Here is a 15,330-nt window from a genome sequence, read left to right as displayed (position 1 = left end):
TTTTAATTCCAAAATACTAAAGAAAGAGATGGACTTCCCTGGTGGCTCCAATGGTAAAAAAAAAAAATCCACCTGTAATGTGGGAGACCTGGGTTGGGAAAAATTGCTCAAGCCCGTTAATCTTGGACATGAAGATTAAGATTGCAGTGAGATGCCATCTTTTGCCCACCAGATTGAAAAAGCCTTATTGTGTCAAGTGCTGGAAAGATCCTAAAGATATTCTCTTATATTGTCTTCTAAAAGTTTACAGTTTTGCCTTCTATATTGAAGTCTTAATCTATCTTGTATTACTGTGGGAGAAGTGAGAATCATTAAATTCTGGTTTTTTTCAGTGTGAATAATTAATTGTTTTAGCACGTTTTACTTGTCTTCCTTTCCCTGGTGATCTGAAATGACAGCTTTGTCATAAACCAAGTTACCCTATGTACATGAGTATGTTTCTCTGTTTTTTGTTTCGTTAGTGTTTTTGTCTATCCTTACCTGAATACATGGGCTTTCCAGGTGGCTCAAATGGTAAAGAATCCACCTGCCAATGCAAGAAACTCATGCTCAGTTCCTGGGTCAGGAAGATCCCCTGGAGAAGGAAATGGCAACTCACTCCAGTATTCTTGCCTGGGAAATCTCATGGACAGAGGAGCATGGTGGGCTACAGTCTGTGGAGTTGCAAAGAATTGGGCACAACTGCAAGGAGATCCAACCAGTCCATTCTAAAGGAGATCAGCCCTGGGATTTCTTTTGGAAGGAATGATGCTAAAGCTGAAACTCCAGTACTTTGGCCACCTCATGTGAAGAGTTGACTCATTGGAAAAGACTCTGATGCTGGGAGGGATTGGGGGCAGGAGGAGAAGGGGACGACAGAGGATGAGATGGTTGGATGGCGTCACTGACTCGATGGACGTGAGTCTGAGTGAACTCCGGGAGATGGTGATGGACAGGGAGGCCTGGCGTGCTGCGATTCATGGGGTCGCAAAGAGTCGGACACGACTGAGCAACTGAACTGAAGCAATAACAGCCTGAATACACATACTGTCTTAATAACTGTACATTTTAAATAAGCTTGATAGCTACCTTTTCTTCTTCATTGGGAGTATTCTGGCTTTTCTTGGACCTTTGCTCTTCCAATAAATCTTGGAATCAGCTCATCTTTCTTGAAAAGCCCTGTTGAGATTTTAATTAGAATTACTTCTGAATTTGAAGGAAGTATTCCTAATTTTTCATTATTCAGGCTCATATTTGCTGGAAGTTTTTGGTAGATGCCATTTAACTAGTTAAGGAAGTTCTCCACTTAGTTTACTATGAGTTATTGCCATGAGGGACTGTTAGATTTTATGTTAATTCTTGCAACTATTTAGATGATCTTATAATTTTCCTTTTATGTGTTGATGTGGTTAACTACAAGAATGTTTTCCTAACTTGGTTATGAAATATCATCCTTTTATGTGTTGCTGGACTCAGCTTACTAGTATTTTACTTAGGATGTTTACTTCTATGTGTTTGAGTTATTTATGAGTCATAACTGGTCTGATTGTTTTGGTATCAACTTAGATTGGCATCATTAAGTGAGTTGGGAATATGTCTTCTCTTTCTGTTTTCCAGAGAAACTGATGAAAGAGTAGAATGATCTATCTATTTATTGAAAGTTTAGATATACTTCCAAACTTTCTTAATATTTTTGGACTTAATGTTTTCCTTTGATTACAGATTTCATCCATTTCCTTAGTAATAGATTATATATTTTCTGTAGTTTAGAACTGACATATTTTGTTGTTGAATTGAACTCTTTATCATTATACAGTGATCCTCTCCATTCTGAATAATTTTTTTTGTTAGTCTATGTTCAGTTCAGTCACTCAGTTGTGTCCACCTCTTTGCGACCCTGTGGACTGCAGCACGCCAGGCCTCCCTATCCACTGCCAACTCCCAGAGCTTGCTCAAACTAATGTCTGTTGAGTTGGTGATACAATCCAACCATCTCATCCTTTGTTGTCCGCTTCTCCTCCTGCTTTCAATCTTTCCCAGCATCAGGGTCTTCACCAATGAGTCAGTTCTTCGCATCAGGTGGCCAAAGTATTGGAGTTTCAGCTTCAGCATCAGTCCTTCCAATGAATATTCAGGACTGATTTCCTTTAGGATGGTCTGGTTGGATCTCCTTGCAGTCCAAGGGACTCTCAAGAGTCTTCTCCAACACCACAGTTCAAAAGTGTCAATTCTGTGGCGCTCAGCTTTCTTTATAGTCCAACTCTCATATCCATACATGACTACTGGAAAAACCATAGCTTTGACTAGATGGACCTTTGTTGGCAAAGTAATGTCTCTGCTTTTGAATATGCTATCTAGGTTGGTCATAGCTTTTCTTCCAAGGAGTAAGCGTCTTTTAATTTTATGGCTGCAGTCACCACCTGCAGTGATTTTGGAGTATTAGTCTATGTTATCTAATACTAATTTAGTTACACTACCTTTTTTTTGGATGTTTGTCAGGTGTATAACTTTCCACACTTTTACTTTCAACCTTTCCAAATTCCTATGTTTTAGGAGTACCTCTTGAAACAATGTGTCTTAGAGTTTTGTAACATTCAACTTGACAGCTTCTGACTTTTAACTGATGTGTTAATTTATGTTTATTGTGAATATTAGTATATCCGGCCTTATTTTTACTATCTTTTTTTGGGGGGGAGTGTCACTTTTTAATATACTTCTTTTGGGTTGATTGACTTTTTTTTGTTGTTGACTTATGTCATTTTCCTCCTTCTATTAGTTCAAAAGATATATATGTATGTACATACATACATATATAGATATATGTCTTACTTTAGTGAATACCACTGACTTTTTAATGTACATTTATTAATGAAGGTGAAAATTAATGTACTAATTCACTTTCTACACAAATGCAAAGGCATTAGGATACTTTAACTTCAATCACCTTTTTTCTGATTTATTGTTCCCAGCATTTTAGTTCTGACTTTGTATTAAATGTACAAATTATATATGATTTTTTGTCATTATTATTGTTTTCTACAGAGAGTTTTGTTTTGATTTGACAATATTAACCTATGTCTTCTCTCATATTTCTCTTTTCAGTTCAGTTCTTAATTGAGTCCAGCTTCTTCTTTCTGAAATGTATCTTAGAAGTTCAGTTAGTCAAGTTTTCCAGTTGTAAAATCACTTTGCTTTAATCTGTATCTCACTCTTATTCTTAAAATGGTGAGTATCCAATTCTCAGGTCTTTGAAGATATTATTCTACTGTTCTTTAGCTTCCAGTGTTGCCATTGAGAAATCTGCTATCTAATTCCTTTTTTTGTGTGTGAGTAATCCTTTTTTTTCTTTCTTTTCTTAAAATCTAGGTGCTTTTAAGATCTTTTGTTTTTTAGTGTTCGGCAGTTTCACTACCAAGTTTCTTGGTTTGGATTTCTTATTACTTATCCTGCGTTATATATAGGCTTCCTACATCTGTGGAGTCACATGTTTTTTATGCTTTGGAAATTCTCAGCTATTGCTGCTTCAAACTTTGCCTCTCTTTCCTTCTCCCCTTCTTTGATGATTAAATGGAGTTTTAGATCTTCTCAATCTATCCTGCACATTCCATATCTTTTTTCATATTTTTTATGTCATATCATTCTTAGTTGATATATCTGAGTAATTTCTCCAGAGATGTCTTCCAGATCAGTATATTTGGTTAATCATGACCTGTGAGAATACTGGGTGCTCTCTTATAGAGAGCATCCTTATTTGTGCTTGAAGTGAGAACATGCTGCTCCCCCAAGGCTGCTCTAAGCATTCGAGGGTCCTAAGAAATGTGGGCTCTCAGGTGCAGCTTCTTCAATTTCGAGTTCAAGTATTAGTCTCCCAGTATCGTTTATGGATCTGCTGTACATATTTGGTCTAGGGACAACCATGTGTTTCCCTTTTATTTACTGCTCTCTGCCCCCTACTCTTTAGTGTTTTGAGAAAGGTACCTCAGAATATCTGGTCTACCATATGCTGAGATACCATTTGAATTTTAAAAGCCTAAAGATGGCACTGCAAAATTTCACCATGTTTTTGGCATATTCCATATTATTGGAACAATTTTGAACCCTGATTTTCTTTCCTTTGTTTGATTTAAAATTAATGACAAGATTGGATTTCTGTTTATCTAAATTTTTTTAAAAAATATCTAGGACGGAGAATTGGGGAATTTCCATTAGAAAACTGCTTCCAGTCTGAAATTGTCAGATTAAAGAAAGTTGGGCCACTGTTGTTTAACCTTCTACAAATCCACTGAGCTGTGATGTTATGCAGCCTTGATTGCTTCATCTTGCCCATAAACAGATAATAAAATGTTTTGTCCAAAGCCTAACTAAAATGTTTTGTCCAAAGTATGTAAACAATTCCCATAGCAGTCTTCAGACCTACTCATGCTAATAACTGTTGAAATATCCTTCTTTTGTGATTATATGAGCTCTTAGTAGTTACCTCTTTTGTTTTAGTTTCATAATCAAGCCCAGAACTTTGCTAGAAATCAACACCAAATCTCTCGGTCTCTAGATTTCTGTATCACTCTTTCTATTTGAAGTAGGACCCCTTACTCTAATTAGAGTCTTCTGGCATGACTTACTGAAGATCACTGAATATGTTTCTGAGATAATATCTAAATATCCTTTTGGTTCCCTGGGCAATAATTTCATGACTGGGACTAATTTTTCAGGTTGTTGGGTGTTCTTCCCATGTCTTTTTTTCCTGCCCTGGGCTTGGTTTCCCTCTTTGTGATGTTCTAACCTGACCAAATGGAAGTCTTCCGCTGTGATGAAGATTAAGTAAACAGGAACTGGTAGCTTTGCCTTCCCTTTGCCATCTGTTAGTATTACATGTGCTCGGTTCTTTTTTTAAATTCATCTTCTTGATCTAAATCTGCTTTTAAATGAGACTTTTCTTTGGCATTCCAGTCTCAACTATTTTGAGTATTAATCTCTCTTGCTTTTTGTTAATCCTTTGGAAAATTTCTATCATTTTCTAACTTATACAGAGGTGCTTGGAAAATCTGGGCCAGAGGGCTAGTTGTGTAGTGTTGGGGAGGAAGAAGATTTTCTCTATACTTCTAAGTTCTTCTTGCTGGTCTAATAATTAAATTGGCATGAAATACATTAACAGAGGAAAATCAAACAAAGTTTAATAACATGTATATATGGGAGACACTCAGGAGAACTGAGTAACTTGCCAACATGGCCAAAACCCTCACCTTGAATATCATCTTTGGTTAAAGACAACAGAGACTATTTGGAGGTAGTAGTTTGGGACTTCAAAGGGGAGAAGGCAAGTCACACGAAGATGGGAAAGCAAGTGTTGAGTAAATAGGTATTTGTTGGGCCAGGCAGAGACAGTGGACAGAATGGAATCTTAAGATATGTCTTATGATAACTCTATCCTGGGAACAGGCCTGTTACCTGAATTCTTTAGGGAGCTAAGGGGGAGGTAAAAAGAAAAACTTCCTGAGTCTTCTGTCTCTTAAAAGTAATCAACCTAAATTAATCCTCATGCCAAAGAGACATATTTTAGGGTGGCAAATTTTGCTCCCCTACAGCAGTCACACTGTTGTCTCAGAGGCTTCTCTTTCCTTCCCATCCAGGATCCTCTCTGACTTAGTGCTGTTCTCAACTGGCATTTTCAACAAACGAATCAATACTTTAAGAACTGATAACCTCCTGATTATTGAGTCCTTCTTTCCACGATCATATGTTACATTCTGACATATGTTGACTTGTCTCATGATATAATTTCCTCAACTCTTTCATTGATATATAATAACTCATCCTGTAATTTATACCAGAGTCAAAATATATCCCCTACAACTTTGGTCCTATGCATAAACAGATACTTGATAATTACTTAAGTTACAAATAAATGTCTAAGCAGTATTTTGAATTGTTTGTAAAGAAGATTTTTTTTTTTTTTTGCCTAAAAATTTCATAGGTTTCTAGTTATAAGCTCTTTTAAGGTGAGACTTTGCCATATCTTTCATAACCAATTCCGTTACTAGTTATGGCAGTAGGCATCTTAGTGGTTAGGATATAAACTGCATTCAGACATACACAACTTGGTTTGGATTCTGGCAGTATCACTTATTAGCAGAGTGATCGTGGGTAGATTCACCTCTTTGAGCCTCAATTTCCTCAAATGAGGCTAATTTTCCTTTAAAATGAGGCCAATAATAGTACCCACCTCATAGGATTTTTGGGATGGTTCATTGAAATAATATATGTAAAGCACTTGAGCACAAAGTGAGACACTCAGGAAGAGCTCAACACATGATCGCTAATTATTATTTGCCTGCTCTGTGCCAGTCATCATGCTGGCCTCTGGGGAGATGGAGATGGAAAAGGAATTCACAATCAGTGGAGTCAGGAGTCACTGAAATGAGTAAATACAGCTTCATTTACGATGTGCTGCAGGGATATGGGTGATGAACTAGTTCTTTTTGCATAGGTAATCTGGGAAAACTGCTTCGAGGTGGTGACAGATGAATAGCATTTTGTGCAGGGGGCTCATTGGTTGGCTTGCAGATGCCATGTGGTAAATTTTTGGAGACTGGATTGTGCGCATTGGCCATAGACCCAGAGATGCTGTCTGGCTGGTATCCATATACATGTGGTATCATGTATTTTTCATTTTTCTCCTATGTGTATTTCCATATGATATAGCATGTAAGTCTCACCCATGTTGCATTTATACTTGGCCCAAATTTGTACCTGTAGTTCCTCAATTCCACCATAGCTTGTGTTTAATCCTTGATCGAATTGTTACTAATATTTCATCTTATTAAAAGACTCTTAAGTCCTTGGGGGCAGGAGGTGTTCTCCCAGAGAGTACGCAGCATGTAGTAGGTCCTTGGTAATGTTTGATGAATGGATGAACTTCTTTGACTGCTGACCCCACTGCTGGCTATGGTATCTTGAGTGAGTATGTTAACCCCTCAGAGCTCTATCTGTCAAGTGGGTTGGCATATCTCCCAGGGTGATTGTGAGGACTAAGTGAGGTGATGCCCAGTGCCCGATCAGTAATAAGCGTGCATTAAACAGTGGTGACCATCAGTATCACTCCGTTCTGACTGGCATGCCGCTGAGTCCAGGAGCTTTCCATAGACTGCATGGCAGGGTGAAGCCTGGGGCTGTTTGCTGCACCTGCTGGCAGAGGAGAGGTTTCTGAACTCTTTCCTAATGCTGGGATGAGACCTGTCAGGTAATAAGGAGTTTATACTGAACATGACTGAAGGTGCCTTTTGGAACCTGGATGGCCCCTTGGACTGCTCCCTGTTCTCCCACCCACCCTTGATTGCTCCGTGAGTGTTCAGGGGTTTTACTGACTCGGGGAGGGACCACACATGAGTCCCCTCTTCTCCTCCTGCCTTCTGAGCTTCACTGTGAAATGGAAGCTATTTAAGGCTTCTCTCCCGTCAGTCACCAGGTGGAGAGGAGTCACAGAGAAGGTGACTCCCGTCTGGGGCTCAGTGTATCTAAATATAAAACTCTGGGGAAAAAAAGCCTCTCTGAATATAGAAACTGCAGACCCTAGGAGGCCTCTGGGGCCACAAACTATGAATTAGAAGAAAGATAACTTACCATTTTTAAGGTTTTGGAGAGGAAAAAAGATTAAATTTAAGCTGTAAGTGTTTTTACATGTTCAGACCTGCCAAGTGAAGCTTATCGGTGGTTTCGTGGGAACTTCCAGGAAGTCATCCATAAATTTTATTCCCTTATTTATTCATTTACCCCGTCAGCAGCTGTTTGGTGAATGCTCCCTGAGCCTGAGATTTGCTGATAAATGGTAAGTGAGGATTAAAGGTCAGTTTTAGTCCTTGCTGCCTCTCTGGACCTGTTCTGAGGGTGTTGAAGGACTGCTAGCTTGGAAAGACTTTGGCAGTGAAGAAAATAAGGCCAGAGAAGGTACATGGTCTTTGATGAGTAAATTGTCCCGAGTTCTGAGAACAGTTCCATGAAGCAGGTCAGATGCAACTCTTGAAGTCTGAGTGATGAGGTGTCCAACATGCTCCGGCCCCAGCCAGGGAGACTGTCCCATACTCTGGATGCATTCCAGCAGCCCTGACAGGCAGATTTTACAAGGCTTCCAGTGGCCTTGCAGATTCCTCTTTGCTACATTTCTGGTGCTTCTCATCCGTGTCCCATTCTTAGAACTCAAGACCTGCCCAACTCAGCCAGGTTTTGCCAGGTTGGCAGGCCCAAGGCTGCCTTTGTGGTAGATTTTAATGGCCGAGAAAGTCCTGCTGGGTACTGATCACACCTAGGTCTGGAGCAAGGAGCAGGCAAGCCAGGGACTCAGTACAATAGAAAGACACCTCTGCTGCTGCAGCCACTGCTGCCACTGCACGTGTGCACACGTGCACGTACGCACGTGCGCGCGTGCGCGCGCACACACACACACACACACACACACAAAGAGGCTCAGCACATAGTAAGTGTTCAGTAAATATTTGTGAAATGAATGAATAAATACTTTGATGGAAGGAGCCCACAGTATAGTGTGGGTTCAAAGGGAATTTAAGGAAGGCTTCCTGGAGGAAGTAGCATTTAAATTGAGGTATGAAAAAGAGGTCCTGATGGGGGGAAAGACTGAGGGCAGAAGAAGAGGGTGTCAGAGGATAGATGGCTGGATGGCGTCACGGATGCAATGGACAGGAACTTGGGCAAACTTTGGAAGTTGGTGAGGGACAGAGAGGCCTGCCATGCTACAGTCCATGGGGTCACAAAGAGTCAGGCACAACTGGGCAGCTGAACAACAATATGGAAGAGAGGAAGGCGTAGCCAGGCCAAGTGGGAAAGGATGAGAGTTCTTGGCAAAGGCTGAGGTGCTAGAGTTCAGCCACAGTGCCCCTGGGGTGCTAGCAAATGCTGCTGAGGGGGTAAACTGAGGCCAGATGTTCAAAAACCTAGGCTTGGTGGCAGATAAACTAGACAGAAACAGTATTTGAGTGTTAATGGGTGATGACTTTTATACACTCCTTCCTTTTTTTTTTTTCTGCCTAGTGAGGTTTAATTGTCCTTAAAATGAAGAAATGGCCATAGTGGGGATTTAACCCATGGTGCTTGAAAAATGATAAGATGGTCATTTTTGCACCCAAGAACTTTGGAGCTAGATGATCTAGGGTTGGGATTCCCAGTTCTGTGCTTTACAGGGCAAGTTCCTTGTCTCAGAAAAGCACAGTGCCCACCTCATAGCATCAAATGAGATGACCCACATAGGGCAGGGTTACTTTGCTTGCCTGTGAACCTGTCTGTCCCTCCAAGCCCTTCCGAGGTAGAGATCTAGCCTGAGTCACTGGCGGGTGTGGTGCCCAACAATGCTAGGCACACAATAGGTGTTCAATAAAACGGCTTGGCGGTAAAGAATCAGCCTACAAGGCAGGAGACAGGGGAGATGTAGGTTCGATCCCTGGGTTGGGAAGATCCTCTGGAGAAGGAAATGGCAACCCACTCCAATATTCTTGCCTGGGAAGTCCCATGAACAAAGGAGCCTGGGGCGCTACAGTCCAGAGAGTTGCAAAGAGTTGGATAAAACTGAGTGACTTGAGCACGCAAATTAAACAATGCCACAAAGGATTCTGTCATCGTATTGTGGAAGTGCGTGGCCCTTTGGGTTCCAGCCCTCCCCCAGGCCCCAGTCAAAGCTTTGGGGCTGAGGTGGGGTGAGTGGGTTCTGCCACCCCTTCCCCTTCCCCGGCACTTGGGGCTGCACAGGGAACACGGAAGGCGCTCCAGGATGTCTAGAGACAGGTTGGTGGGATCAGTTCAGTTCAGTTTAGTCGCTCAGTTGTGTCCGACCCTTTGCGACCCCATGAATTGCAGCACACCAGGCCTCCCTGTCCGTCACCAACTCCCTGAGTTCACTCAAACTCACATCCATCGAGTCGGTGATACCATCCAGCCATCTCATCCTCTGTCGTCCCTTTTTCCTCCTGCCTCTGATCCCTCCCAGCATCAGAGTCTTTTCCAATGAGTCAACTCTTCGCATGAGGTGGCCAAAGTACTGAAGTTTCAGCTTTAGTATCATTCCTTCCAAAGAAATCCCAGGGCTGATCTCCTTCAGAATGGACTGGTTGGATCTCCTTGCAGTCCAAGGGACTCTCAAGAGTCTTCTCCAACACCACAGTTCAAAAGCATCCATTCTTCGGCCCTCAGCTTTCTTCACAGTCCAACTCTCACATCCATACATGACCACTGGAAAAACCATAGCCTTGACTAGACAGACCTTTGTTGGCAAAGTAATGTCTCTGCTTTTGAATATGCTATCTAGGTTGGTCATAACTTTCCTTCCAAGTAGTAAGTGTCTTTTAATTTCATGGCTGCAATCACCATCTGCAGTAATTTTGGAGCCCCCAAAAATAAAGTCTGACACTGTTTCCACTGTTTCCCCATCTATTTGCCATGAAGTGATGGGACCGGATGCCATGATCTTCGTTTTCTGAATATTGAGCTTTAAGCCAACTTTTTCACTCTCCTCTTTCACTTTCATCAAGAGGCCCTTTAGTTCTTCTTCACTTTCTGCCATAAGGGTGGTGTCATCTGCATATCTGAGGTTATTGATATTTCTCCTGGTAATCTTGATTCCAGCCCAGCGTTTCTCATGATGGACTCTGCATATAAGTTAAATAAGCAGGGTGACAGTATACAGCCTTGATGTACTCCTTTTCCTGTTTGGAACCAGTCTGTTGTTCCCTGTCCAGTTCTGACTGTTGCTTCCTGACCTGCATATAGGTTTCTCAAGAGGCAGGTCAGGTGGTCTGGTATTCCCATCTCTCTCAGAATTTTCCACAGTTTATTGTGATCCACACAGTCAAAGGCTTTGGCATAGTCAATGAAGCAGAAATAGATGTTTTCCTGGAACTCTCTTGTTTGTGTCAAATACCAACTTTATCCTCTGGGCTTTACCTTATGGCCTGGGAATGCCGAGGAGCTAGGAGTTCTCGCCCTTGAGCCTCCAAGACGGAACGCGGCAGCCTGGGAGCAGCGCGGGGGCGGAGCCAGCTTTTCTGTCGGAGCACGTAGGCCCGCGCACCGCGCCTTTAAGGCGCCCAGCAGAGGCGGCCCTGGAGCTGAGAGCCGGTGCGGGCGGGAGCGAGAGCGCAGCTGCCGGACCTGAGCTGGGGGCCAGGACCGGGGACAGGCTTCTGGATAGCGCAGGGGTTCCAGACGGCTGAGGTCAGGTGAGGTGAGCACCGGTCGGGGTGGGAGGCGAGGGGGGTGATGGTGCGCGTTTAGGAGGGAATATCGCCGGGCTCCCCCAGTGGCCCCATGACCTACCCTACACTTCCGAGTCCGGACTGCCTGACCTCTCTCCAGAGGGCACGATGAGAAGAAGGGTTGGAGACCTGTACCTCCCTTTTTTCTCTGTTTCCCCGCCCCAGCACCAGCCCCTGCGCTCTCCTTTCTAGCGCCTGGATGGAAAGGTTTCACATTCCTGAATCCCTGGTCCCTACTTCCCCGGGGCCGGGCTGCCTGCTGCCCTAAGCACCCGGACAAGGTGAGGACTGGTCGGGGACCTGCACGCTTTCTATTCGGCCTCCCCGCTGCTTGCACTAGCCCCTAGGCCCCCCTTCCCCAGCCACTAGGCCCCCACCTCCCCAAGTACCTCGATGGTTTGGAGGCTCTTGCACCCTCGTTCCTCCCACTTTCTGGGGAAGGGCTACAGCTCAGCTGCCCTGCCAGCTGCTGTCATCTGCCTCCATCCTGCCCCAGACATGTGCACCCCTCAAGACCTTTCCCAATCATAACTTACCTCCAGAAGCTTCTCAACTCTTTCTCCACCCTCTCTCAGTTCCTTTGCATCCTCTCCTCCGCTCAACCCGCCAGTCAGGTTGCTGGTCCAACCACCCCGACTGCAACGCCCGGCAACCCCGGCGTCCCCAGGTCTTCTTGGCAGTTGGAAACGCGGATTGTGTAACGCTGGCTGCAGGGCAGCTCGTGCGGGTTGTGCACCCCTGCACCCGCAGAGGAGTAGAGGAGGCCAGGCTGAGGGAGGGAGGAAGAGGCTGTAGACTGAAAGGCTGTGCCCGCAGGCCACTGTATGAATCCTTTTCTGTGCCGGCGGACTGAGTGGTTAAGAAAAGATCTCACCTCTCACTGGCCCTGAAATCCCTAATGGCAGACTCCACCTGGCTGGGGTTAAAAATAGCTTCTTATTAATAATAACTGACATACAGTAAGCAAAAACAGGGTGTCAGTCCCTTTCCTAAGCACCTTTGAAAACCTTACCTGCCGAACTCCTACCAATAGCCCCATATGAGGTAGGTGCCTCCATTGTGCCCATTTCTTAGAGGAGAAATGAGAGGGATTCAGTGATGGATCCCTCCCAGAACACACTGAGTCACCTCAAAGCCCCCATTCTGAACCACTGGGCTTACTTTATTGTAACTAATAAATTTTTATCAACATTTTTTAATATAGAAAGTTAGAAATTACAGAAGTTAATAACCTGTGTCCCTAGCATAAATTAATTTTTCTAAAATTAGGTTTTCAGACCAGCAAGGGATCCTTGGTACTCTCTTTAAGAATATTGATGCCCATAGAGGAGAAAGGACTTGCATGAGGCCACAAAGCCTGAAAGTGCCAGGAGTGGGGTGCAAAACAGGTCCTGGAATGGTTAATTGGTACTTGCTGGGTTCTCTGATGGCTGCCTCAGCCCTTCAGTCTGGGATCTTGGAGACCCTGCCCACCTCCCCTTCTGCATCGTGATGTCCTTCCTTTTCTGCTTCCTTTGCTCTAACCCAGGCTAGTGAACACACATTCTACCCTTTGCTGCCTTTCTTTAGGTTGTCACCTGCTCTGGGAACGCTCTTCATGGAATCTCTAATGTCTAAATTGTCGAAAGTTCAGAAATAAAACAAGTAAAACCAAGAAATTACCAGAGTAGTAATTAGTTACTATTAAAAATTTATTGTGCACACTCCAAAAAGACAAAACCAGGAGCGTTAAAACCAAAACAGTGGAACGAGGCTCAGGGATAAACTGTTTTAAAGCAGCTTCACTTCAGTTCAGTTCAGTCTCTCAGTTGTGTCTGACTCTTTGCGACTCCGTGAACTGCAGCACGCCAGGCCTCCCTGTCCATCATCAACTCCTGGAGTTACCCAAACTCATGTCCATTGAGTCGGTGATGCCATCTAACCATCTCATCCCCTGTCGTCCCCTTCTCCTGCCTTCAATCTTGCCCAACATCGGAGTCTTCAAATGAGTCAGCTCTTTGCATCAGGTGCCCAAAGTATTGGAGTTTCAGCTTCAGCATCAGTCCTTCCAATGAACACCTAGGACTGATCTCCTTTAGGATGGATTGGTTGGAACTTCTTGCCGTCCAAGGGACTCTCAAGAGTCTTCTCTAGCACCACAGTTCAAAAGCATTAATTCTTCGGTGCTCAGCTTTCTTTATAGTCCAACTATCACATCCATACATAACTACCAGAAAAACCATAGCCTTGACTAGATGGACCTTTGTTGACAAAGTAATGTCTCTGCTTTTTAATATGCTGTCTAGCTTGGTCATAACTTTCCTTCCAAGGAGTAAGCATCTTTTAATTTCATGGCTGCAATCACCATCTGCAGTAAAGCAGCTTATATAGTGAGAAAGAAGTGGTGGTTTATTCTTTTCAGTGGTTGGTTATAATATTAGAATTTTCTTAAATAATAGGGAATTAGTCAATAGTTACCTCATATCAACCTTGGGAAACAGTTCAGGTTTTGCTTATGATTTCTAGGGACATGAGCAAGAACTGACATAAGTGAGTCTTCCAAAATAAGTTAAATTAAGCTTTGTGTGGCTACATTAGTATCAGTTGCTCAGGGAATCTTCGAGGCTGGTCTCCATTTGTTTTTGATTTAACAAAACATTACCTACCCCTTAGGGTCTAACTTGTCTGTCCCCTTGAAAACACTCCCCTGATTTCTCCCCTGCTCCCAACTAAAATCTCTTTGTAGCTGGGATCCTACCACCTTCTACTCCCATAATGGTGTTTGGAAAGTTCTGCAGCACACATCTGCCTTGTCCTCTTGGGTGTAGTCGTGCTGTTAGGATTACTAGTGTTCCCCAAGACTCCTCTTCCCACCTGCCTCGTGAAGCCCCTGGACAGAGAGAGAGGTCCATGGGGGATGGGCTGGTTTCTGAAGTAAGGATAAGCTCAGAATTTCTGAAGCTTGCAGCCCCAAAGTCCCTTCATTGAGCTGCAGCTGATCACAGGGAGAATCACTCAGTGAGGTACTGAATATTATAACTACATGTTTGTTCATAACCCTGAGGGGTCCCACCCGAAAAATCAGAGAGACTCAGGTCCAAATCCCACTTCTATCACTGGGTAGCTTTGTGGCTGTGGGCCAGTTACCCAGCCTCTTTGAGCCTCAGCTTCTGGTAATAATACCTATTTTGGAGAAGGCAATGGCACCCCACTCCAGTACTCTTGCCTGGAAAATCCCATGGACGGAGGAGCCTGGAAGGCTGCAGTCCATGGGGTCGCTGAGGGTCGGACACGACTGAGTGACTTCATTTTCACTTTTCACTTTCATGCATTGGAGAAGGGAATGGCAGTGTTCTTGCCTGGAGCATCCCAGGGACGGGGGAACCTGGTGGGCTGCCATCTATGGGGTCGCACAGAGTCGGACACGACTGAAGTGACTTAGTAGTAGTAGTATTAGTTAGAAGGCAGTGGTGAGATTTAGATAAAGTAAAGCACAGGGCCCAGCACATGATAAGCACTCAGTAAGTACCTATTAGTATGGAGAGTGGCCACTACTTTGAATTATTGGAGAATTATTAACTCATTACTATATGGCTTATACTAATTTTACTTAGCAATGGGTCAGGGGAGTTCAGGCCAAGAAGAGGTAAGCATTTTTTGTGCTCGGGAAGGCCTGCCTATGAGAATGTCTTCAACTGCATATCATTCGTTGCCTTTACAATGCAATAAATTTGCCTATTTTTTAAGCTTTAAAAATTTATGACCTTCTAGCTCTGTGAGAATCTGTGTTACCTAGAATGAATGTGTGAATGTGATTTGTGCATTTGTAAGTGATTATGAAACTTAATGATAGGAGGGAATAAAAAAAAACTTAGAGATGACCTTGGTTTGCAGTGTGTGTGGTTGGTTCAGGCCTATCTTGGGGTCAGAGGTTCGATTCAAAGGTTACCTTGGTTTGGAGGAAAAGAAAGCAAACGAATGCTTTATCCTAGTAGGCTAGTGAACTGCTGAGACTGTGGAAATCCACTTCCATGTGCCATATGCTTTTCCAACTCCTGGTTATTCTGACAACTAGATCAGTCATTACAGTGGTGGTGAGTGTTCAAAAGAAGAGGCCAGG

At 43.4% G+C, this 15,330-nt stretch overlaps 1 protein-coding gene across 12 annotated transcripts in view; it reads left to right on the top strand.

The window, feature by feature from the left end:
• ABHD6 (abhydrolase domain containing 6, acylglycerol lipase) overlaps window positions 1-15,330 on the top strand; it is a 101,957-nt gene that overhangs the window by 42,020 nt on the left and 44,607 nt on the right. For 4 of the 12 annotated variants that reach the window (XM_012099820.5, XM_060402339.1, XM_012099816.5 and 1 more), the window contains exon 1: window positions 11,081-11,195. The exons of 1 other annotated variant lie outside the window; for it this stretch is intronic. The gene's annotated coding sequence lies outside the window, so the exon portion shown is untranslated. Of the gene's footprint in view, window positions 1-11,080; window positions 11,201-11,396; window positions 11,513-15,330 lie in introns of those variants that run through there. 7 more of the 12 variants (XM_012099819.5, XM_060402338.1, XM_004018359.5 and 4 more) reach the window with 3 other exon arrangements.

Source organism: Ovis aries, chromosome 19, assembly GCF_016772045.2.
Source record: "Ovis aries strain OAR_USU_Benz2616 breed Rambouillet chromosome 19, ARS-UI_Ramb_v3.0, whole genome shotgun sequence".
Lineage (NCBI taxonomy): Eukaryota > Metazoa > Chordata > Mammalia > Artiodactyla > Bovidae > Ovis > Ovis aries.
Note: the sequence above shows the minus strand (reverse complement) of the source record. Positions and strands in the feature narration are given on the sequence as shown.